Genomic DNA, 23,374 nt, shown 5'->3' on the forward strand with positions numbered 1-23,374 from the left:
GGTTTCAAGTTAAAAGAAAAGAGATTCTGACTAAACATCATTCATAACTTTTTGACAGCAAGAGCTGTTCAGCTCTCCTTCCTTGGAGGTTTTTAAGCAGAGGTTAGATAGTCATCTGTCATGGATGTTTTAGTTAAGATTCCTGCATTGCAGGGGATTGAACTAGATGACCCTTGGTATCCCTACCATTCTACTAGTCTATGACCTAATTCAAAAAATGGAATATAAACAGGTGAATCTGCACACTACAATCCACCTCTTTTAGGCAAGATACAATGCTGTTCCCCACACTTATTCTAGGATTTGGGGAAGGCAATGCATTAATACAATTAATGCCATCTCTGTTTTGTCCTTGATTTGAACAGTTTAAGATACAAAAGGAAAAAAAAGTGTTTGCAATGTTTGTATGCATGCTCAAAGAACTGACAATGTGGGACTGAAATGAAACAGACTCATAGATACCCTTGTTGTTCTTATTTGAATAACATTTATGGACTGTTTTCAAAAGTTCTTTGAACAACATGTTTTCGGAAAAATTGTGTGATTTTTTATTTTTTTGCATTGTGGCAGCAGGACTGTGGGAGGTGTAAAGATACCACAGTTTTCACTGGGTGCCCATATGTTTTTTTCATTCTTGCTAAGCCATAGTTTGGCTTAGTGGTATGTGCAAACCAGGCCTTATTCATCAGATTACAGTTGCATTTAAAGAAGGTGACCTCAGTAAGTAACCAAGAATGACTGAGATATGCATTTTGTGAATTGACATAATTTTGATGCAACAGTTAAGCCAGAAAAAAAGAAATGTATACCCTTCCTTTACAGGAATATTCCAAACCCATTCTGCTTATGTAATAAGCATAACATACATATTTACTATTAAATAAAACAGGTCTGTTATCCATAAAATTACTTGAATTAGTTCAAAAATTATATTCTTAAACTAGTAAAAACAGCAGAGCATAATATACTGACATAGCAAATGCTTTAAAAAGGATAGACAGTTGCAAAGTGGCTGTCAACTTAATATTTCACTTGGAAGAATTAAATCCTTATGTGTGTATATCTGCTGAAGGATTATGATTTATTCTCAATTTCAAGAGGGCATTAAGGTTACTCATGGTCTAGAATTGATGTCAGTGGTGATAATATCCAAAATTATATTCAAAGTGTTCTATCATTTCCTATCATAAGCCGATTGAAACTCATTAATGTTCTTCTTTCTCGCAAGACACAGCTGGGCAAGAGGGATGCCCAGAAGACTCTTAACAGCAGAAATATCTACATCATTAACAGAGGTATGAGTCTTCATAGTTTCTTGGAACATTCTAACTGGAAAATGAGAAAAGGAAAATCACAATATGTTTTCTGTAACCCAGTTGGGATATATTTTGTGGAAAGTTTGGATATGTTCAGTAACATAAACAGAGTTGTAAAGAAATTGTGGTCATTTTAACAAGACAGTCGTATTTATGTGACTGTGTCCCCAGGTTTATCACTATCAAGATTTCATGCAGAGACTAAGGATAAGTTAGTGAGTTATATATAGTTCTCAAGGATATACTTCTCAGAGTGGTTTAACAGTCCATCCCTATTCCAATGGAACTCTGGGAACTGAAGGTCTGTGAGGGTAATAGATAAAGATAAAGGGACCCCTGACCATTAGGTCCAGTCGTGACCGACTCTGGGGTTGCAGTGCTTATCTCACTTTATTGGCCGAGGGAGCCGGCGTACAGTTTCCGGGTCATGTGGCCAGCATGACTAAGCTGCTTCTGGCAAACCAGAGCAGCGCATGGAAACGCCATTTACCTTCCCGCCGGAGTGGTACCTATTTATCTACTTGCACTTTGACATGCTTTTGAACTGCTAGGTTGGCAGGAGCAGGGACCGAGCAACGGGAGCTCACCCCGTCACGGGGATTCGAACCACCGACCTTCTGATCGGCAAGTCCTAGGCTCTGTTGTTTAACCCACAGCGCCACCCGCGTCCCATGAGGGTAACAGGGGTCTCCTAAAACTCTGCCCATCTCAAGCCTCCATTGTGCCCACATTACACAGCCTGAATGCAGCCTTTCAAATCATCAATGAATAAAATGACTCAGTTGGTCTGCCTAATGGGTGGCTTGAATGCTGTCCTTGGAAAAAGCACACACCATGCAGCATGGACTTCTGACTTGTCACTTTATAATGCTTATAGCCTTTATCTTGATAAAATTTTATTCATTGCTGACTCCTTATCTCATGTTGCTGTTTGAAACAAGAGGGAGATGGCGGGTTTTCATGGTGTTTTCAGGGATTTGAAAGTTCCAGTGTGTCTCATAAAAATATCCTATACGCAGGTGCATTCAAAGGTGCTTCTAACTTGTGACAAGAGATTGTGCCCATGGCATATGCACTAAAACAATTTCAAGTATCGATATAATTCAATTTTGTGTTAAACAGGATTGAATTATTGATTAGTTTAGTATAGAATTTCTACAAAGAATGAGATTCCTTAAACAACTGTTATTAAAGCAACATCTATCTTTTCTTTCTATGAATATTTGTTCTGTAGGACTGCCACTGTCCCAGAGGGGGGAATTTTTATGTGCATGGTTCTCATTGATTTAAATATGTTCCATTACAACCTTAAATCAGTTCTGGTTTAGAGTTTAAAATAAGTTGAAAAATTGAAATGTCTGGGAAGGTAGGAAATCATCAAACAGAACTTGTATGACCAAAAAGGAAAAGAAAAGAAAGTAAACAAAAAGGTTTGGTTAAAAGCAGCATTTTTTCTCTGTTGACAATGAACTGTTAACAGGTGTTACACTTTTTCCAGCTGCAATATACTTCTAAATTCTAAGCAGTTTGATATGATTTCTTCATTTTTCCACATGGATATTGTGAGGGTTTGATTAGCTGCTTGTGCGTGAAAACGTGCTCCCTCAGAGTTTGTGCGCCCCCACAAACCTCCGTGTGTGACGGAGCTCCTCAGACATGTCTGCTCTAGTCACTAGTAGAGTCCGACAGTGGCTGCCTGCGGAAGCGTTTCCAGCAAAGAAGTTCCTTAACGGAAACGCGTCTCCTGGACTCACGGCGTGACAGTTTCCTGCGAGGTATGGGTCTCCCTATGGGAGACTCCGATACCTCCCCACTGTTCTCGCTGGAAGCCTCCCTGAGCCCTCCCTCCTGCTCGCATTCCCTCAGAGACCCACTCCTCCCCCTGCTGGTCCCTGCTTCAGCAGTTGAGTCTCTTTCATCCTGCCTGAGTCCCTCCACCACCTGATGCTCTGATGGCAGTTCCCTGACATCCACTTCCCCTCCAGGGCCCCCCTCACCCCCTCCCAATTCCTCCCCCCTGGGAGGTGAAGGGCTAAAACCCCGAAACGAATCTTCCTCATCTTCTGACGTCTCGAACAATTCTCTCCATCGATCGTCGTCCTGGCCAGCTGAATCCTCCTCCTCTTCAGAATCTGGGAACCCCTCCAACTCCTCTTCCTCGTCGGTGGTGGCAAAGTATTCCCTTCGGAACCTCGCTACAGGCTGAGGTTTACGTGGGAACCTCTGATGAAAAGTCTCTATTAAAACCTCGTCATTGACATCCTCTGCCCTAACCCAGGTGTTTTCCGACTCCGGTTCCCCTTCCCACATTACCAAATACTCTACTTGATCTCCCTTCCACCTGGAATCGAGGATCTCCGCTACATGGTAGCTGTGTTCCTTCTCCTCCATTGCTGGTCCCCTAGTGACCCTCCCCTCACTGTCTCCTCTATACGGTGACAGCAACGACCTGTGAAAAACTGGGTGCAGCTTCATGTGGTTCGGTAACCGGAGCCTGAAAGCCACTGGATTGACCTGCTGTATGACTTCAAACGGACCCAGCCTTTTGGGTCTTAATTTCTTACAACCTCCTTTGAATGGCAACCCTTGGGTTGACAGCCACACCTGGTCCCCCACCCTGATGCTTTCACCTTCCCTTCTGTTTTTGTCTGCTTGCCTCTTATATTCCTCCTTAGCCCTGTTTAAGTTGAGTTGGAGCTGGCGATGGATCGCTTCCATTTCTTCCACGAACTGTTCTGCAGCTGGAACGCTCCAGTTCTCCCCCTCCCCCCCTGGGAAGGCTCTGGGATGGCACCCGTGATTAGCCAAAAAGGGGCTCATCCCCGTGGACACGTTCTCTGCATTGTTGTAGGCAAATTCTGCCAACGCCAGCTTCTCCACCCAATCATTCTCTCTGTCATTAACATAACACCTCAAATATTGTTGGAGAACCCCATTTGCTCTTTCCGCCTGCCCGTTGGTTTCAGGATGACGGGCCGTCGAGAAATTAACCTCTACATGCAGTAAGCTCATGAGCTTCCTCCAGAACCTGGAAGTAAATTGTTTCCCTCGGTCTGAAACCACCCTCAAGGGGGCGCCATGCAACCTAAACACATTCTCTACAAACAATTTGGCGGTTTCTTCTGCTGTAACCGCATGTGAGCAGGCTATGAAGTGGGCCATTTTAGTTAACAGGTCTACTACAACCATGATGGCTGTTTTCCCTCTAGACCTTGGCAGATCAGTCATGAAATCTATTGCCACTGCTTCCCACGGTCTCTCAGGTGTGGGCAGTGGTTCTAATAAACCAGCCGGCGCCTGCCTCTCCCCCTTGGCTCTTTGGCATTGTTCACACCCTCTCACATACTCCCGCACATCTTCCCTGACCTTGGGCCACCAAAATTCCCTGGTAACCAGCCACATGGTTTTGTGTTGCCCAAAGTGCCCTGCTGTGGGGCTATCGTGCAGCTGCTTGAGTACTTTCTCCCTCAATTCCCCTTCAGGTATATATAACGCTCCCTTATAATACAATGCCCCATTTCTCTCCTCAAAACCACCGGGTTTGTCTTCCTCCCCTCTGAGATCCCTGAGTTTCCCCTGGGCGTATGCATCCTGCACCGTACCCTCTACCAATTCCCTTTGCCCCACCAAAGTCGCCCCACACACCCAGCGGTCCTCTGGAATGATATGGGTTTCTTCGGGTGCTCCCTCCCCCTCCAAATATTCAGGTTTGCGTGAGAGAGCGTCCGCCCTAACATTCTCTGGGCCTGGCACATAACAAATCTCAAAGTTAAATTTGGAGAACTCTTGGGCCCATCTCAACTGCCTTTGGTTGAGCACTCGCGCCGTTCTCCAGTACTCTAGATTTTTATGGTCCGTGCACACTTGCACTTTATGTTGTGCACCAACTAGCAGATGCCTCCATCTCCGGAACGCCTCATGAATAGCAAGCAGTTCTCGGTCGTACACCGTGTAGTTCCTCTCGGATTTGTTCAGCTTCCGCGAGAAGAAGGCACACGGACGCCACTCCGACTCCTCCTTCCCCGGCTGCAGAAGAAGCACCGCCCCTATGGCTCTGTCAGATGCGTCTGTTTCAACCCTTAGCTTCTTTCGTAAATCCACATGCAGAAGTTGTTCTTCAGAGGCGAAGGCCCTTTTCAGTTCCTCAAACGCTCGCTCCGCCTCCGCCGTCCATACAAACTTCTTCTTACTGCTGAGACAGTCAGTGATGGGCGCCGTCAGATGGGCGAAGTTGCGGATGAACTTACGATAAAAGTTTCCAAACCCTAGGAACCTCTGCACATCCTTCTTGGTTTTGGGTGTTTTCCATTCCAGCACTGCCTGTACCTTGCCGGGATCCATGGCCAATCCCTTGTCTGACAGGCGGTACCCCAGGAATTCCACCTCCTTGGTATGGAACCGACACTTCTCCAGTTTGACCCACAGCCTGTTGGCTTGCAGTCTGCTCAACACTTCTCTGACGTCTCTCACATGTTGCTCCTCATTCTCAGAATACACCAACACATCATCTAGAAAGGCAACGCAATTCTTGTAGAGCAAAGGGCCCAGCACGTGGTTCATAAAAGATTGAAAACACGCGGAGCCTGCTTGTAATCCAAATGGCATAACGAGGTATTCAAACGCCCCCAAAGGGGTAAACATGGTGGTTTTCCATTCATCCCCTTTCCTTATGCGTATCAGGTTGTACGCCCCCCTTAGATCCAGCTTTGTGAAAATCTTTCCCTTCCTCACCATGGTCAAAATATCATCAATTCTGGGCATAGGGAACGCCACCGGTTCAGTCACTGCATTCAGCCGCCTAAAATCACATACAAGTCTCGGCTTGTCCGCATTTTTTTTGTCCACAAAGAACACTGGGCTCCCCCCTGCTGCTTTGGACTCTCTGATGAAGCCTCTCTTCAGGTTCTTGTCAATGAACCCTCGCAACTCCTGCATTTCCCTGTCTGACATGGCATACAACTTGCCCACGGGAAGCTGTGCTCCAGGGAGTAAATTGATCTGACAATCAAAGGGTCTATGAGGTGGTAGTTGGTCAGCTTCCTTCTCACTGAACACGTCGCTGAGATCTGCATACTGTGGTGGTACCTTCACCTTCCCCATTACTTCAGTCCCTGCTAGGGTGGCTTGGGCCCCTACTGAACCCTTCTCCCCTTTGCAGTGTTCTAGGCAATGTGCTGAACCAAAGGACACCACTCTTTGATGCCAGCCAACCAGCGGATCATGTAGAGCTAGCCAGCTCATTCCCAAAATAATGGGAGCGCCTCCCAGGGTGGCCACATTAAACGCTATCAGTTCTGTGTGCCTTGCCACCCTCATTATCATTGGGACAGTCTGCAAGCGGACTCCTCCTCCCAACAACTCCCTGCCATCAATCGTGGTCACCTGCAGGGGGTTGCTTAAAGGGATGGTCTGTATCTGGTGTTCAGCAGCAAACTCCTTGCTCATAAAATTGCAGGAGCTGCCTGAGTCCAATAGCGCCTTTATTTTTAGGGGGTGCCCATTCTGCAGCTCTAGCGACACTTCAATCACTAGAGCAGGTCGAGGAGCTTCTGGCACGGGCACTTTCACTGCTCTTTGGCCTGGCTGCAGTGCCCCAATTGTGGCAACCAGGCGTTGGCTTTTACCTGCTCCGCTCCCCCTTCTTCTCCCCCCTCAACAGCTCCCACCATCCCTTGCCATTCCTTCCTCTGGGGGCAGACTCTGGCAAAGTGGCCTGCATGTTGGCAGAGATAGCATTTCCGGGGGCCCTTTCCCTCCTTCTTAGCTCCCTCGCTGGTTTTTGAAAATGCGCGCGCGCGCGCTGTTCCGATTTCCATCGGCTCTGCCGGCGGGAAAGCTGGCTCAGGAATGTCTGGAATGCGGAACTCCTTCCAACGTTCCCCTCTCCCTTCCCGCCTCTCCAAGGCTCTTGCCTCCTGCCGCGCTCCTATGGTCAGCGCAGATTTGGTCAGCTGATCCATAGACTCCGCCCTGGGGCTCCGTGCCAGCTCGTCTTTCACCCCCGAAGAAAGACCTTCTTCAAATAGCATTTGAACGGGTGCCGCCGATAAATCCCAACTCAGTCTGTGAATCAGCATGGTAAACTCAGTCCAATATTCACGGACAGATCGACTCCCCTGCTTACAAGCCATTAGCTGTCTGCGCACCACCCCTTCCTCAATATCGCTGGAAAACATGATATCCATTGCACGAAAGAACTTCATTGTGTCCTTTAGTATGTCATTGTGCGTTGCCATTAGGGGTCGAACCCAGTCTCTAGCCCCTTTCTCAAGATGCCCAATTACAAAAGCAACTCGCGATTCCTCATCAGGGAACTCATCGAACTGCACATTAAGGGCATATTGCATCTCTGTCCTAAAAGCATGGTAGTCCTTGGGGTCCCCCCCAAATTTCTGCACCAATCCTGGTACCTTTCTGGGGAATTGAGTGGCTCTCCCCTTCTTGTCTGCATCCTGAGCCCTTCTCTCCTCCAGCCTCGCCGTCTGCAGGGCCAGTTGAACCTCCAACGCTCGGTATCTATCTTCCAAGCTTGGACCAGCTCCAGCCCCTGCTCCTCCGGTTCCGGTTGGTTCGCTCATGATGCCTTCTCTTGCACAGGCAGCGTACAAAGACTGTCGGACTGCTGTGAGGGTTTGATTAGCTGCTTGTGCGTGAAAACGTGCTCCCTCAGAGTTTGTGCGCCCCCACAAACCTCCGTGTGTGACGGAGCTCCTCAGACATGTCTGCTCTAGTCACTAGTAGAGTCCGACAGTGGCTGCCTGCGGAAGCGTTTCCAGCAAAGAAGTTCCTTAACGGAAACGCGTCTCCTGGACTCACGGCGTGACAGTTTCCTGCGAGGTATGGGTCTCCCTATGGGAGACTCCGATACCTCCCCACTGTTCTCGCTGGAAGCCTCCCTGAGCCCTCCCTCCTGCTCGCATTCCCTCAGAGACCCACTCCTCCCCCTGCTGGTCCCTGCTTCAGCAGTTGAGTCTCTTTCATCCTGCCTGAGTCCCTCCACCACCTGATGCTCTGATGGCAGTTCCCTGACAGATATTTACTTCAGAAATTCTAGCCAAAAGGAGTAAAGAGCTGAGTAAATAAGAGAACAGGCAACAATCCTATATGCTTACCTGGAATAGTTCAGTTAGTAGAGCACAAGACACTTAATCTCAGGGTGGTGGGTTTGAATGGCACGTTGGGCAAAAAGATTCCTGCACTGCAGGGGGTTGGACTAGATGATTCTTGTGGTTCCTTCCAACTCTACAATTCTATGATTCTATGAATTAAGCCCCATAAAACTCAATAGAACTTACTTCTGAATAAACCTTAGCTAGTGCTACATATGCCTCTCCTGGATTATGCACATCAAATAATAGCTGGTAATCCTAAATTTTACTTCAACCTCCAGCTGTTTTCTTGGTACTTGTACTGCTAACAGACTTTATAGATACTCAACTGATACATGTTCTAAATCTGATTTTGCTCATAAGGGAGCCGAGGATGAAAGCCATTTAAGGGTCAAGGTCAGAGATTATTTGTGGCAAAATGAAGATTAAAATCCAATCGAGAGCAGCTAGAAATAGCTACCTGGTTACAGTGCCTTCCAGGAGCATAGTTTAACCCTTTTATGTATAGTCATTGCTTTGTGCATGTATGAAAATAATATATAACTATGCCTGACCACAGCTTGGCTCTTGAATATTTTCAAAACATTACTTACAGAGCAGATAAAGGTTTATATACAAAACACCACAATTCTGTCAGATTATCCACCGAGTTAAACATGGTAGTTTCAAAAACATTTAGAACTCAAGAGAAAAAACAATACCTAAAATTCTGGATACTTTAAGAGCTGCCTGTCATATGATATTTCTTGAACAAGTGAGAACAAAATCCTCATGTACCACATTTGTTTTGAAGGACAAACTGTGTTTTCACTCCCCTCATGGGAGCAGTATTAGAGGCTACAGGGAAAGAGAACCATTATGGCACTGGGTCTGATCCCTTTGTATATGTCTGATGGACTTGCAGCTTCCCCTCTGGTAGAGGTGCCTAGCTTCAGGTATCCACATGACAGGTGATGTTTTGCTTTGCTTTCAGAAGATGAGCTTCCTAGGGCATCCTGGAACGATTTCTGGAAACACTTTGGGTGTTTGGAACCATCATACAGGTAGTACTGAATTTGGTCACCCCAGCCACCTCCCAATCTTATATCACAGAAATTGAGTCATTTTCCTGTTTTTTGCCAAGACGACATTCACCTCTTACAGTTGAACAATGATATTTGGCTGACTGATATCCAGAATTGCCTGCAGAGGTGGTTGCAGAGGTTAGGCGGTAAGTCAAACAGTGAAGCTGCCTGTTTTTTGTGGCAGGGGAGGTCACTAGCTTACAGGGGTCTTAGGGTGGCACTTCAAGAACTCACCACAGTTTAGCAGCCAGGAGTGGCTGCCACATACCCAGGCTGCTGGCAGGTGTCAGGTGCAACCTGTGCCATATTGGGGCTAAGAGTCTAGTGACTCCCTCCTGGATTCTGAGCAGGAAAGCTGGGAGAGGTATAGGCAAGCAGACAGGCTGCCTGATAGGCATATCCTTGCCTGATCCTATGTCAAACATGATACACTGTAATCAATAAAGCTGTATCCATGTTTAACTCCAAGTGTGTCTTCATATACAGTGGTGCCTCGCAAGACGAAAAGAATCCGTTCTGTGATTCTCTTCGTCTAGCGGTTTTTTCATCTTGCGAAGCAAGCCCATTGAAGGATTAGCGGATTAGCAGCTTTTAGCGGCTTATCTGCTGATCGGATCAGCTGATAAGCGGCTTAGCGGCTTAGAAAAAGGGGGGAAGGGGAAAAAACCAGCAGGAACTCGCAAGACATTGTCGTCTTGCGAAGCAAGCCCATAGGAAATTCGTTTTGCGAAGCACTTCCAAAACGGAAAACTCTTTCGTCTAGCGAGTTTTCCGTCTTGCGAGGCATTCGTCTTGCGGGGCACCACTGTATTCATTGTGTTCCTGAGCATCATGCTTAGGTGGTACATGATGAAATATCATTCTAACCAGGACCTGTACTTCATGAATCACATTCATATCTGTTCAGAAATTCAAGGATCAATGTGAATGTTTATTGCTTTAAGTAATACAACATTACACACACAAGAACTGTATATAAAAGAGCAAAGACTGTGTAACTTTCAACTTAATGATCTGTCAGATCTGTCACTAAGCCATTTGGTTTGAAAGGAAAGCAATACAGCAATCAGAACTGTATCTGACAAGAGCCACGAAGTGTGTGTACATATATATATATATATATATATATTTGCTTTCGTAGATTTTCACGGGTACAGGAATGTAGGTTTTGGTGTCTTCGGGTATCTTCCCGTGTAAGAGTTGGGGTGTCTAGGCGACGTTTCGACGAGGTCTCACTCGTCATCTTCAGGCTGGTGCTTTCGGCTTCTTGTTACTAGAACAGAGCAGGATCTCAGTGTTTGAGTTCCTATAAATACTGTTGAGGGGGTGTGGTGTATAGCCTCCAACGTTCTGGGCAGAGAGGAAGTTCCTAGGTTAATGTGCCTTTTCTTCTTTTGTTCATTAATTACTTGAGGGATATCTTGAGTGATTACTTGAGTGATATTCTGAGTACCACTTAGGAGGGTCATTAGGTGTGGATTAGTTGCTAAAGCTTTCGTGTCTTGACCTCTTGACCTTGTGAAGAGTTTTTCTGAGAAGATGGCTGTACTGCACTTAGTTGTGCTCTGGCTTGGCTTCGTGTATAGGGGCGAGCTGTGGTTTTGTGCCCTGTGCCAGCCAGATCTGTGTAGGGATTGCAGGGGGGTGCAGCATCCGGAGGTGCCACTATGGTTTGGCTACTGGATGGTGTCTGTAATTTATCTGTGGAGAGGGTCTGGGTTTGGGTCTGGTGTGGTTGATTGGAGATGGCGTTCTGTGTGCCTCTGGTTCTGGTGTCGGTTTTTGTGGGGAGGGCTAATTTCCAGATGTCTGGCAGGCGGGACGTGTCGTCACGCTTGTTCATGTTGTGAGGGTGTTTCTCTATCTCGATGGCTTCCATGATTATTCTCTTGTGGTGATGTTCCATGTTAAAGAGCAATTTGGAATCTGCAAAATTAATTTCGTGTCCTGTTTCTTTCATGTGTTGGTAAAGAGAGGAAGTTTTTTCTTCTTTTTTGACGGCATTCTTGTGTTCTGCGATACGTGCATTTATTCGTCTGTTTGTTTGTCCAATGTACGTGGCTGGGCAGACTTTGCAGGGTATTTCATAGACCCCTTGGTTTTCTAACTGGATTTTATCTTTTGGGTTTCTGAGGATATTGGCTATTTTTTGGTTGGTGCAAAAGGCTGTTTTGATATTGTGTTTATGGAGGATTTTGCTAATTTTATCTGTAGTGCCCTTGATATAAGGAAGGAGGGCCATGCCATTGTTTTCTTCTGTGTCTTGGTTTTTGGGGGGTGTTTCTTTTTGGATTAGCTTCGTAACCCTGTTTTGCTGGTATCCGTTGGCGATTAACACATTTGAGAGATTCTGTAACTCAGTTGTCAAGTGGTCTTTGTCAGCCAGACGTTTGGTTCTGGAGATGAGAGTCTTGGCTACGGAGTTTATTTGTGCAGGGTGGTGGTGTGATTGTGCATGTAAGTAGCGGTTGGTGTGTGTTTTTTTCCGGTAGATAGTGTGTCCTAGGGAGCCATCAGGTTTTTTGTAGATTAGGACGTCAAGGAAGGGAAGTTGGTTGTTGGCTTCTATTTCCATAGTGAATTGTATTTTGGGGTGTAGGCTGTTGAGATGTGTGAAGAAGCTATCTAGTTTTTCCTTCCCGTGTGGCCAAATTACAAAGGTGTCGTCAACATATCTGAGCCAAAGTTTGGGTTTGTGTTCTGACTTGTCTAAAGCATTGGTTTCAAAGTGTTCCATGTACAGATTTGCGATGACCGGTGAGAGGGGTGATCCCATAGGTGCTCCTTCTATCTGTTTGTATCTTTGTCCATTGTGGATGAAGTACGTGTTGGTTAGGCAGTGGTTGGTCAGGTCCAGGATGTATTCGGGGGGATTGTATTTGTTTTGAATGGCTGTCAAGGCTTCATTAATGGGCACTTGTGTGAAGAGAGATACAACATCGAAGCTCACAAGTAGGTCATCGGGATGTAGGTTTTGCTTCTTTATTGTTTCTATGAACTGGAAGGAGTTTGTAACGTGTGAAGCGATAGATTCTGCATAGGGCTGAAGTTGCTTAGCGAGAAATTTAGCGAGATTTGGTAGAGGTGAGCCTATGGAGCTGACTATTGGTCTGAGTGGTGTTCCTTCTTTGTGTATCTTGGGGAGACCGTAGAGTTTGGGGCATCTGGATGGTTTTTCTCTGGGGATGATTCTTAGCTGGATTTCTTCACTGATAGGAGAGGCTTTTATTTTGGATTTGGTGGTTTTTTCCAGATAGGTGGTGGGATCTGTTTTTATAGGTTGGTAGGTAGGGTCTTGGAGTAGATTTGATAGTTTTGCTTGGTAGTCCGATGTGTTCATCACAACAGTGGCATTACCTTTGTCTGCTGGGAGAATGATTATGTTGTTGTCTTTCCTCAGGTTGGTGAGTGCTTTCTGTTCTTCTTTGTGTAAATTGCTTCTGGGTGGTTTGCTGGAGCAGAGGATGTTGGTGACTTCAAGTCTGATTTTATTGGCTTCATCTGGGTTGATTTTGGTTAGGCTAGCTTCGACTCCGCATATGATGTTTTCCGTGGGGATGCGTCTCGGGGCGACTGCAAAGTTGAAACCTTTGGAGAGTACTTTGGTTTCAGTTGAGGTGAGGATCCTGTCTGATATGTTATGTACTGTTTGTTTCATGGGTTGTAGTGGAGGGTGGCTGGGCTTCTGGCGTTTCTCTAGTTTGTGGAGTTTGTTGGTGTGTATGTCTGTCTTATGTGAGGACTCTGTTTCAGCTCTCCAAACGGCTAGTTGTTTGCAAAATTAATTTCTTTGAAACCAATGCTTTAGACAAGTCAGAACACAAACCCAAACTTTGGCTCAGATATGTTGACGACACCTTTGTAATTTGGCCACACGGGAAGGAAAAACTAGATAGCTTCCTCACACATCTCAACAGCCTACACCCCAAAATACAATTCACTATGGAAATAGAAGCCAACAACCAACTTCCCTTCCTTGACGTCCTAATCTACAAAAAACCTGATGGCTCCCTAGGACACACTATCTACCGGAAAAAAACACACACCAACCGCTACTTACATGCACAATCACACCACCACCCTGCACAAATAAACTCCGTAGCCAAGACTCTCATCTCCAGAACCAAACGCCTGGCTGACAAAGACCACTTGACAACTGAGTTACAGAATCTCTCAAATGTGTTAATCGCCAACGGATACCAGCAAAACAGGGTTACGAAGCTAATCCAAAAAGAAACACCCCCCAAAAACCAAGACACAGAAGAAAACAATGGCATGGCCCTCCTTCCTTATATCAAGGGCACTACAGATAAAATTAGCAAAATCCTCCATAAACACAATATCAAAACAGCCTTTTGCACCAACCAAAAAATAGCCAATATCCTCAGAAACCCAAAAGATAAAATCCAGTTAGAAAACCAAGGGGTCTATGAAATACCCTGCAAAGTCTGCCCAGCCACGTACATTGGACAAACAAACAGACGAATAAATGCACGTATCGCAGAACACAAGAATGCCGTCAAAAAAGAAGAAAAAACTTCCTCTCTTTACCAACACATGAAAGAAACAGGACACGAAATTAATTTTGCAGATTCCAAATTGCTCTTTAACATGGAACATCACCACAAGAGAATAATCATGGAAGCCATCGAGATAGAGAAACACCCTCACAACATGAACAAGCGTGACGACACGTCCCGCCTGCCAGACATCTGGAAATTAGCCCTCCCCACAAAAACCGACACCAGAACCAGAGGCACACAGAACGCCATCTCCAATCAACCACACCAGACCCAAACCCAGACCCTCTCCACAGATAAATTACAGACACCATCCAGTAGCCAAACCATAGTGGCACCTCCGGATGCTGCACCCCCCTGCAATCCCTACACAGATCTGGCTGGCACAGGGCACAAAACCACAGCTCGCCCCTATACACGAAGCCAAGCCAGAGCACAACTAAGTGCAGTACAGCCATCTTCTCAGAAAAACTCTTCACAAGGTCAAGAGGTCAAGACACGAAAGCTTTAGCAACTAATCCACACCTAATGACCCTCCTAAGTGGTACTCAGAATATCACTCAAGTAATCACTCAAGATATCCCTCAAGTAATTAATGAACAAAAGAAGAAAAGGCACATTAACCTAGGAACTTCCTCTCTGCCCAGAACGTTGGAGGCTATACACCACACCCCCTCAACAGTATTTATAGGAACTCAAACACTGAGATCCTGCTCTGTTCTAGTAACAAGAAGCCGAAAGCACCAGCCTGAAGATGACGAGTGAGACCTCGTCGAAACGTCGCCTAGACACCCCAACTCTTACACGGGAAGATACCCGAAGACACCAAAACCTGCATTCCTGTACCCGTGAAAATCTACGAAAGCAAATATATATATATATATATATATATATATATAACATACATAGCTCTGAAAACACCAGAATACGAAATAACTAGTTTATGTGGCCTGTGACATTACCATGTGATGAGCTCCTGTCTCAATACCTCCTGATTTTATGACTGGAGGGGTCTTAGCTCTAAAGTATTTATTGTCTGGAAGCAAACTAAAGAATTTAATCTGTCAAAGTGTATATAAGTATCTCTTATCTTTCTCCATAAGTACTTCAAAACATTACAAATCCTATTTGAGATATATGCTACAAATGAAAGTTCAGGTTCAGGCCGAATTTATTCTTTCATAAAACAAAATGTGAGAAAAGCCATTTTTACACAGAGTTGAATCCAAAAGTTGCCATCCACATAAGGATGAACCAACTGTCAATTTTTGTTATCTCAGTTTCTCATATTTCCACTCTGAAATTCAGTTTTCCACATTCCCACAGCAATTTGCTGATTAAAAAAAAAATCCTCATGAAAATTCACCAGCATTTTTGTGCAGTGGGAAGCAGCCCAAGGTGAGTCGGGGTGAAGAACTATGAATTAGGTCAATGGTGAGGACCAATGAACAAGACAGGCGATGGGACAAACCAGGAGTTAGGACCATAGAGCAAGGCATGACTAGAGGACAAACCAGGATGCTGGGCCAAAGAGCAACCAGAACTATAGAAACACTGTAGGTGACCTTGTTGCTCAAGCAAGGCTTAGCTAGAACATGAAGTTCTATACTCCTGTCTGTCCAGAAGGATCCAATGATCAGTCTGGGTGGGTAGAGCCAGTCTGAAAGGTTCCCCCATGGAGTTGGGTACCAGCTGCAGTTCAGTGATCTGCCACACAGGTGAGACAGATCTCACTGCTTGGGGAAGTTGGAACAAAAGTAGCAATATTTTAAGCACTCCTACAAAAAATAAACAATTTCTTATCTAGAAAAGAGACACTTCCTTTTTCATGGGTTTGCCTAAAAAAAAATTCTTCTTTGGTAATTTTATTTCTTCACATAATTCTTTATAGAACACTTTATATATTACACGATCCTTCCCTGAAGACCTTGCAGCCTAAATTTTATCTGTGGAGGAGATGAGAAAGGTAAGGAAAAGGGAGAGAGGAACACATCTGTGTTTTCAAAACCTAACATTTCAGAGGGACTTCATTTGCATTTTAGTTAGTGCTATATGTTGTGATCTGAATACGAAGGTAATTTTGAGCATCCATATGTGTTGCACTGCAAGTACAACTGGCGTAAATACTTTTTAAAGCTGCAACACATTGTAGCTTCCCAGTACACAGAATAATATCTAGGTAAGTGATAATCAAACATGATATACTACACGTGAGTTACTATGATTTCACACACAAAAATGGCTTTTGTTTCTTAATTTCTGGATATGCTATTGCTCCTGAGTCTGTAGTCATTTTTAAAATATATTCCTAATAAATTAGCACTCCATAATTTTTTTTCTTAATTATACTTTGAACACTGTTTTAAACTAGCTCTCGTGTAGTAAAGCTGCACCATATATGTAAGTGTCCAATTTTCTGCAGTAGCAGAACAAGAGAGCTCAAAAGTCTTCATTCCCTTTGCCATGAAAACTCAAAGGGTGTAGATATTCATTTCATTATTACCGTGCAACCTTCATATGCCACGGGAGTCCTGAAATGTGAATTTAATACTGGTTGGATGAGTAGTGAAGTCATCATGAATTTTCATGACTAGTTCTTAAGCCCAGTTCCCTGGAGGACAAGAGGCTAATGTACTGGTAAAGTACTGGAGCAAGGAGTTATGCTAAAAGCTAACTTTCTGCTATAATATTTTGTAGAGTTTATATTCCCACCCCCACGATGGAGCTGAAATGTTTTCTTTGGGTTTCACAAAGGAACACTCGCCATTATGAAAGCATTTTAATGTTTTGAGCCTCCCTTGGCTAGAAGATATATGTGCTGGCAATCTCAGATGCTTATTTTGACATGTTACAAGTTTAACTAGTACCTAGCCATACTGCAATTAAGATGGGAAAATCCACAGAGTAAGAGAAGGATATGTGAAAATAGAAGCAGTTTGTTTTGTTTGGTTGTAATTTACAGCAAATTCATTACATTGTGTGCTTTCTTTGTTATTCTAGGATAACGCCAAATAATAGATACAGTTTTCCTGTCCATTGCTTCTAAGCTGTTCCTTGATTTTGTATACATTGCTGAAGAAGTAATAGGCAACCTTTATGGCATATTGGACCATTTTTACAGGTACCTCTGCACAATTACCTCCTCTTAGGTAAAGGGTAAAGGGACCCCTGACCATTAGGTCCAGTTGTGGCCGACTCTGGGGTTGCGGCCCTCATCTCGCTTTATTGGCCGACGGAACCAGCATACAGCTTCCGGTCATGTGGCCAGCATGACTAAGCCGCTTCTGGCGAACCAGAGCAGCTCACGGAAACGCCGTTTACCTTCCCGCTGGAGCGGTACCTATTTATCTACTTGCACTTTGACGTGCTTTCGAACTGCTAGGTTGGCAGGAGCAGGGACCGAGCAACGGGAGCTCACCCCGTCGCAGGGATTCGAACCGCTGACCTTCTGATCGACAAGTCCGTGGCTCTGTGGTTTAACCCACAGCGCCACCCGCGTCCCTTACCTCCTCTTATATATATATATTTAAAATATTTTGATTTATTTAACTGTTTCTGTCTTGACAATTTCTCCAAATAGACTCAAGGCAGCTAATGAACAGCTGTTAGCAGCTGGTGGGACTGCATTGCTCTCCAATGTTGCATATCACTGTTGTTTACTGAGTTGGAGAGCAAGAGGGTCATGTCAGCATGGAGCTCAGATGCGGAGCAAATTTAATGCTTCCAACACTGTGACTGTACTGTGCTGAGCTCCCTGCTGCCTTGCTCCTCGCCCGCTCACCCTCTAGGTTTTGCTTCAGCTCCTGACCTTGCTATGGACTTCGGTTGGTCGCCTTAGTTGTCCAAGGGGCCTGGTAAGAATTTTTTTCCACTTGGCAGATTGGCACCAGCCACTTGGTTTTTCACCTACCTCATAGCAAATCATCACAACTTTTTAAGGTTTGGCGGTTAGACATTGGAAAAAGTGTTGTGTGTTGGAGGGGAGGTTGTGGCCAACACCTATCCCTCCCCTTGAAGGGTATTCTGTTAAAGGAATCTGGCAGTCATGGTTCTTGTATGATGCCTAGGTGGTGGGAAGGGCCATGGCTTGGTTCCCAGTGACTCTAGGGGAAAGCTTCCAGTTGATTAGCATCAGCAAGCACCCCCAACAGGTTGTTAACCCTTGTGTGACTCCCTGCAGAGTGGGCAGGAGTCAAGTATAATCTGTTCGGATCCAATGCCTAAGCCAATAGGCTTAGGGCCAGTGTGGTGTAGTGGTTAAGAGCAGTAGTCACGTAATCTGGGTAACCGGGTTCGCGTCTCCGCTCCTCCACATGCAGCTGCTGGGTGACCTTGGGCCAGTCACGCTTCTGTGAAGTCTCTCAGCCCCACTCACCTCACAGAGTGTTTGTTGTGGGGGAGGAAGGGAAAGGAGATTGTTAGCCGCTTTGAGACTCCTGAAGGGGAGTGAAAGGCGGGATATCAAATCCAAACTCTTCTTCTTCTTCAATACCACTCACATTCTGTAACCAATACAGTTGTGGCCTTTTTTAGCCAATTAACCCAAAATGCTTGTGTCCATGTGTCTTATTTCATCACAAAGCAGGGAGCGGGGCCTCGACTCACAACTGGCAGTGACACATGATGATGTCGGAAGAGCAATGCAGCCCTACCTGTACTGCCTCACCCACCACTACTACGAACAATAATAAAAACAGAACAAAACAAAGCTTTAAAAGTTTAATATATGTTCAGCTCAAAAAGCTAACAATATCCAACCAATTTAACAAATTTCAGCTTCACAAGCATAACATAACTGAGTCAGCAAATTTTCCACCACAATCAACCAAGAGTCTTTTTTTTTTTAGTCAGTGTTTGTCAGACATCTGAATCAGTATAGTAATAAGGTGGGTGCCCCAGCAGAAAAGGCCCTACCTTCAACTGACACAAGTATTGCCTCCTAAGGTCAAGGGTTTTGGAGCAGGGCTAACGAGGATTATAAGAGCGTGTGGAGGAGCACACAGGAAATGGCATTTTAAAAAGTACTGAGGTCCTAGGGTAACTAGGTTCTTTTTCCTTCGAAAATAGTTGTTCCATAATCCTTACTTGTGACCCTCCTTTCTATGCCTTAGGTTTTGTCACTCTTCCCCCTCTCTTTCTCAGGAAAGACTTCCAGAATTGTACTTGGAATACAGATGTGTCATTTGGACATGATAATGGAAAATCCAGAAAATAGCAAGAAATTAGACTGAGTTGAGTAATCCAGTTTAATAAATTCATGCATCGAGATCTTTTAAGGCATATCATGGGCATAGCCAGGCTTTTTGTTGGGGGGGCAGGCCTTTTGTTGGGGGGCAGAACCTCAGTTAGCTATGTATTTTTATTGAATTGGGGGGCAGCTGCGATGCCCATGAGGCCTGACATCATATTTGTGACTATTTTAGATTTGAATCTAAAATATTATAAAAGACATGCTATTTATAGCAGTGTTGGACGAAATTTAAAATGAATATAGAAATTAAGCTATGGATGTGAAATTCTGAAATTAGCTCACAGTGGCTTTTCAGAACTGTTTTTTAAAATGTCCCAAATAGAATGAAGTGAGAATCGTTTTATAGTAAGAAGTATACTGTAATATGATCATATTCCTACAAAATATGTTAGCTATCTTATCTTTCTCCCCACCCCCACCCCATGATCCTTGGGAACATCAAGTTATTTAAGGAAGGCATTCAGAGAATTGTTATCACCCTAATAATATTGAAATCTGTTGGGTTTCTTGAGTGCAGCCCCATTAATTGTAGTTTCAGGGAGTAGGGGAGGAAGGTTGAGGTTCGCACTGTAGATTCCTCCATATTGCAGGACAAGAAATGACCATTTTATTTCCTTGTTTCCAAGTTAGCAAATAGCTCAGAGTGAGATTAGCAAGTGGCATTAAGCCTTCTAGCCTAGGCTGCTGTGCCTAGTGTAATAGTAGAAAGTCTTGAATCAGCCAGCCCTGTGTGAGTGAGCTCCGTGCCTCAATCATTGGTCTTGTAATGGCAGGAAATGGGACATTGCACACCAGTGTGCTTCATTTGTCTCCTGCATGCTGGGATTGATCTGGCTGTGTGCTTCATTTCCACAAGCATATGAAAAAGCCTTCCATTTCCTAGGACCATAAATCTATCTCTAGGTTCTGTATCTTGTTGCTGATAAGGAAGACCCTGTAGGCAATATTTGAACACAAGCAAGTTATTTGTTTATTCATATCTTACAGCTTTTGTCTTGTCTCTCTTCTCTCTGTTTCCTTTGTTCTACACACACACACACACACACACACACACACACACACACACACACACACCCCTTCCCTTTTTCCTACTAGGGCTTCCTAGGGACAAATGCCTGAAAGTAAAACTGGGAAAGAGTTGCAGCTCCAAGGATACAACCGGAGGGTTTCAGTGCTGCTGTGTGAAATAACGTGGTTCCAAACCACCAACTGAGAAGGCAAGCTGAATTTTTTTTAGCAACAGGTTTCCTCTCAATTCCCCAAAGCTTCCATTTCCCTAAGTGATAAAAATGTATAGAGGCAAGTGAGGGGCTGAAATGGGAAAGATACAAAATATAATTACTGCAGCAATGAGGCTGTCAAGTTGCTAACTTCAGGAATGTTTTCTTTTTGTCACTATCACATAACCATTTCAAACCATCATGAGAAATAAGAACAAGTCTTAAATCTTAAACACAGTGGTGCAGAGTCTTCAAAGGTCCATTTTGCAATGCCCTCAGAATGACGGGAAGTGCTATTTTTAGTTGGCATATTATCCAGCGGAATTATCCATTCATCAGCTCGAAATAGTTGGGGAGAGGGGAGGAATCACTTTGCGTGTGATGTAAAGAAAATCTTTTTTTCATATTGGTAAAAAGCTTCAGCGAGCCTCCTGAGATGGATTAAATGTCTCAATCTATTAAGTAAAATGGCATTTAAAGTGATGAATACCAAATGAGACCGGGAAAAATCAGACACACACACAAAAAAGCCCTACAAATCCATCTCTGAGATTACTGACACACCTTCTACAGCTCCAGAGAGTACTGTGAGTTCAACTTAGGCTTTCACCAATGCTTGAGTCATTTGGGATGTCGAACAACATTTGCAATTTAGAATAGCTACAACATTGATCTAACTTTTACTGGATGAAATGGTTCTCAGGAACTGAGCACCAGTCCCTCACAATGCTCAAAGCCCACTTTTAATTAAACATCAGAGGCTGTAATCTGCCTAGGACTCTGCAGAGGCCTCTGGCATCACCTCTATGTAGTGGGTCACCAAAGTGCCATCTCCCAGGAGCAGTCTGCTTCCATGCAGTCTGCTTCCATGCAGTCTGCTTCCCATGCCTCGCTTCCACACTGGTTCTTTCACCTCACCCTGCTCAGAGCCCGAGGCCCTGGTACATACAGGTCACCACAGATTACACAAATGGTGTATGCACTGCATTCGGGCTTATTTACCAAGGATACAGAAAAGCTGTTTAAGTTGGGCTTGGTCTAGTGCGCCTTCCTGGAAAATGTGTTCTATCTATACATCTCACTTCTGAAGGAGAATTGCATCCTTAAAGTAATGGGAGTTTTCAATATAGAAGTTGAAAAATTGTCACTTCCTTAGGAACTGGAAAATCTTTTTAAAATGTACATTCAAAATAAAACAACCTGCCATAAAACCAGGACAGGAAGGCTGTATAAACTGAAAATCCCTATTCCTTGGGATCCCATTTCTTTTTGTGTTTAAAATATAGCCATGTGTGTCAGCTGTGAATAGGATGTAAAATCCAGAGGCTGCAAAATCTTGCATGCCCACTGGAAAGTTACAGGAAAGGCATTCTCTTCACATCAAATGCTAGGCGTGAATAGATACTTTCATTCCCATCTATAATGCATTGAATAACAGGAATTCTGATCGAGGGGATGTAGCTAATGCTCACTGTGAAATGTATAGACCAGCTTCCCCAATGCACAGTGTATTCACAGGCAGAAGAAAGATAATTGAATCTGCCTTTCCTCCCCTGTGCAGGTTTTTGTGTGAGTGAATAAGGCTGTATTGCAAGCAGAAACTCCTACTATGTGAGCAAATGGGTGCAAGCATTGTGCTTAATTCTTCATTACCTTCTGATTGTGGCATTAGCTAGAATCTTAACCTAATCTTCTGGCAGCCTGGCCACAACACTAATAAAGATTGATATTTGACATTTGTGGTGTGCTCTCCCTATTGACTGCTCATTATTCTGGTATGCTAAATAACACAGTCGCTCACACACCATTTCTTAAAGGGGGCTATTGTTAACTGCTTATGCTTTTTTTACCAGCTTGCTTTCCCCCTCCTCTCTTCAGGGCTATGCTCAAGCCTATATACTCCTGAGTGCTGACATTTAAATCTTTCTATAGTTCAGCACATCCTATCTGCCCGATCATTTCTCAGATCCTGCAGTCCCCCTAGACACTATCTCGGCTCTTTTGTTCTCAGTCAGCAGGTCTCTGATGTGTTACTAAAGCTGGAATAAAATATCAGGAGGATAGCGTTTGCTTCTTGATGAACATGTCTGCAGCCATAATAAGTTCAAAATGACTCCCTGCCCTACATTCCATCATGACATCTACAGTCCACTAAGAGCAATACCTTGAAGCTGTGCTGTGCATGACAAGGACACATCTGACAGTACTTGTGGTAACTACTTACTGGTTCAGTAATACTTTTTCACCTGAACCTCAGCCTCAGCTGGTGACAACCAGTGAGCATACTGCTAAACAGTGGACTTCATGGATAGGAAAAGGGTGTGTGCTTAGTGGTTAGAGTTGGACAAAGGAATGTAGAGTCCAAATCTCCACTCAGTGAAGAAGCTCACTGGGTGCTCTAAGGCCTCATGTACACCATCCTAGGCTCATTGGAGAATGGGTGGCTCTAGCTGTGACTTTAACAATGGAAGGTGGGAGCAAGCTCACTTATTAAGAAGCTTTTGGTCAGGACACTTCCAGCACATTTTGTCTCATATATCTGATTCCACTACAGGTAGAGACTTACTTATTTTTAAATTGAAAGCTGGGAATCTAGGTCCAAAGATGCGCTAGGTGATAGGTCCAAAATGCAGACAAAACCTAGAAAACTGGTTCAAATTGCAATTTGAAAAAAGAGAGTCTGGGTTCCCCACTAACCAAATCCAAGTAATGACTATACCACCTTGGTGCTGTGCTGAGAAAGCAAGTGAGCAACTATAATGTAAACTGTTCCGGCTGCTTGAGATAGAAGGGCATAGAATCTCGATAATATGCCTCAAGCCTAGTTTCAAAACCTGGTTTATTACAGCTCTATACAGTTTTTCTGTGCAATCTGTATTATGGTCTCTTTTGGG

General features: G+C 44.3%; 1 protein-coding gene and 1 long non-coding RNA gene across 4 annotated transcripts in view; one reads left to right on the forward strand and one right to left on the reverse strand.

The window, feature by feature from the left end:
- The window catches only part of LOC308590034 (uncharacterized protein), a 281,086-nt gene that overhangs the window by 18,372 nt on the left and 239,340 nt on the right, over positions 1–23,374 (reverse strand). The gene's annotated exons all lie outside the window — the stretch shown is intronic.
- On the forward strand, positions 1,149–22,216 carry LOC308590059. 2 transcript variants are annotated; one of them, XR_014009659.1, is made up of 8 exons: positions 1,488–1,531; positions 1,571–1,617; positions 9,399–9,468; positions 15,901–15,975; positions 17,010–17,130; positions 19,152–19,240; positions 20,356–20,477; positions 22,042–22,216. It is a non-coding gene; the product is annotated as an uncharacterized lncRNA (long non-coding RNA). The 2 variants fall into 2 exon arrangements; XR_014009658.1 differs by lacking the exons at positions 1,488–1,531; positions 1,571–1,617 and adding an exon at positions 1,149–1,295.

Source organism: Podarcis bocagei (genome assembly GCF_964188305.1).
Source record: "Podarcis bocagei genome assembly, chromosome: 6".
Lineage (NCBI taxonomy): Eukaryota > Metazoa > Chordata > Lepidosauria > Squamata > Lacertidae > Podarcis > Podarcis bocagei.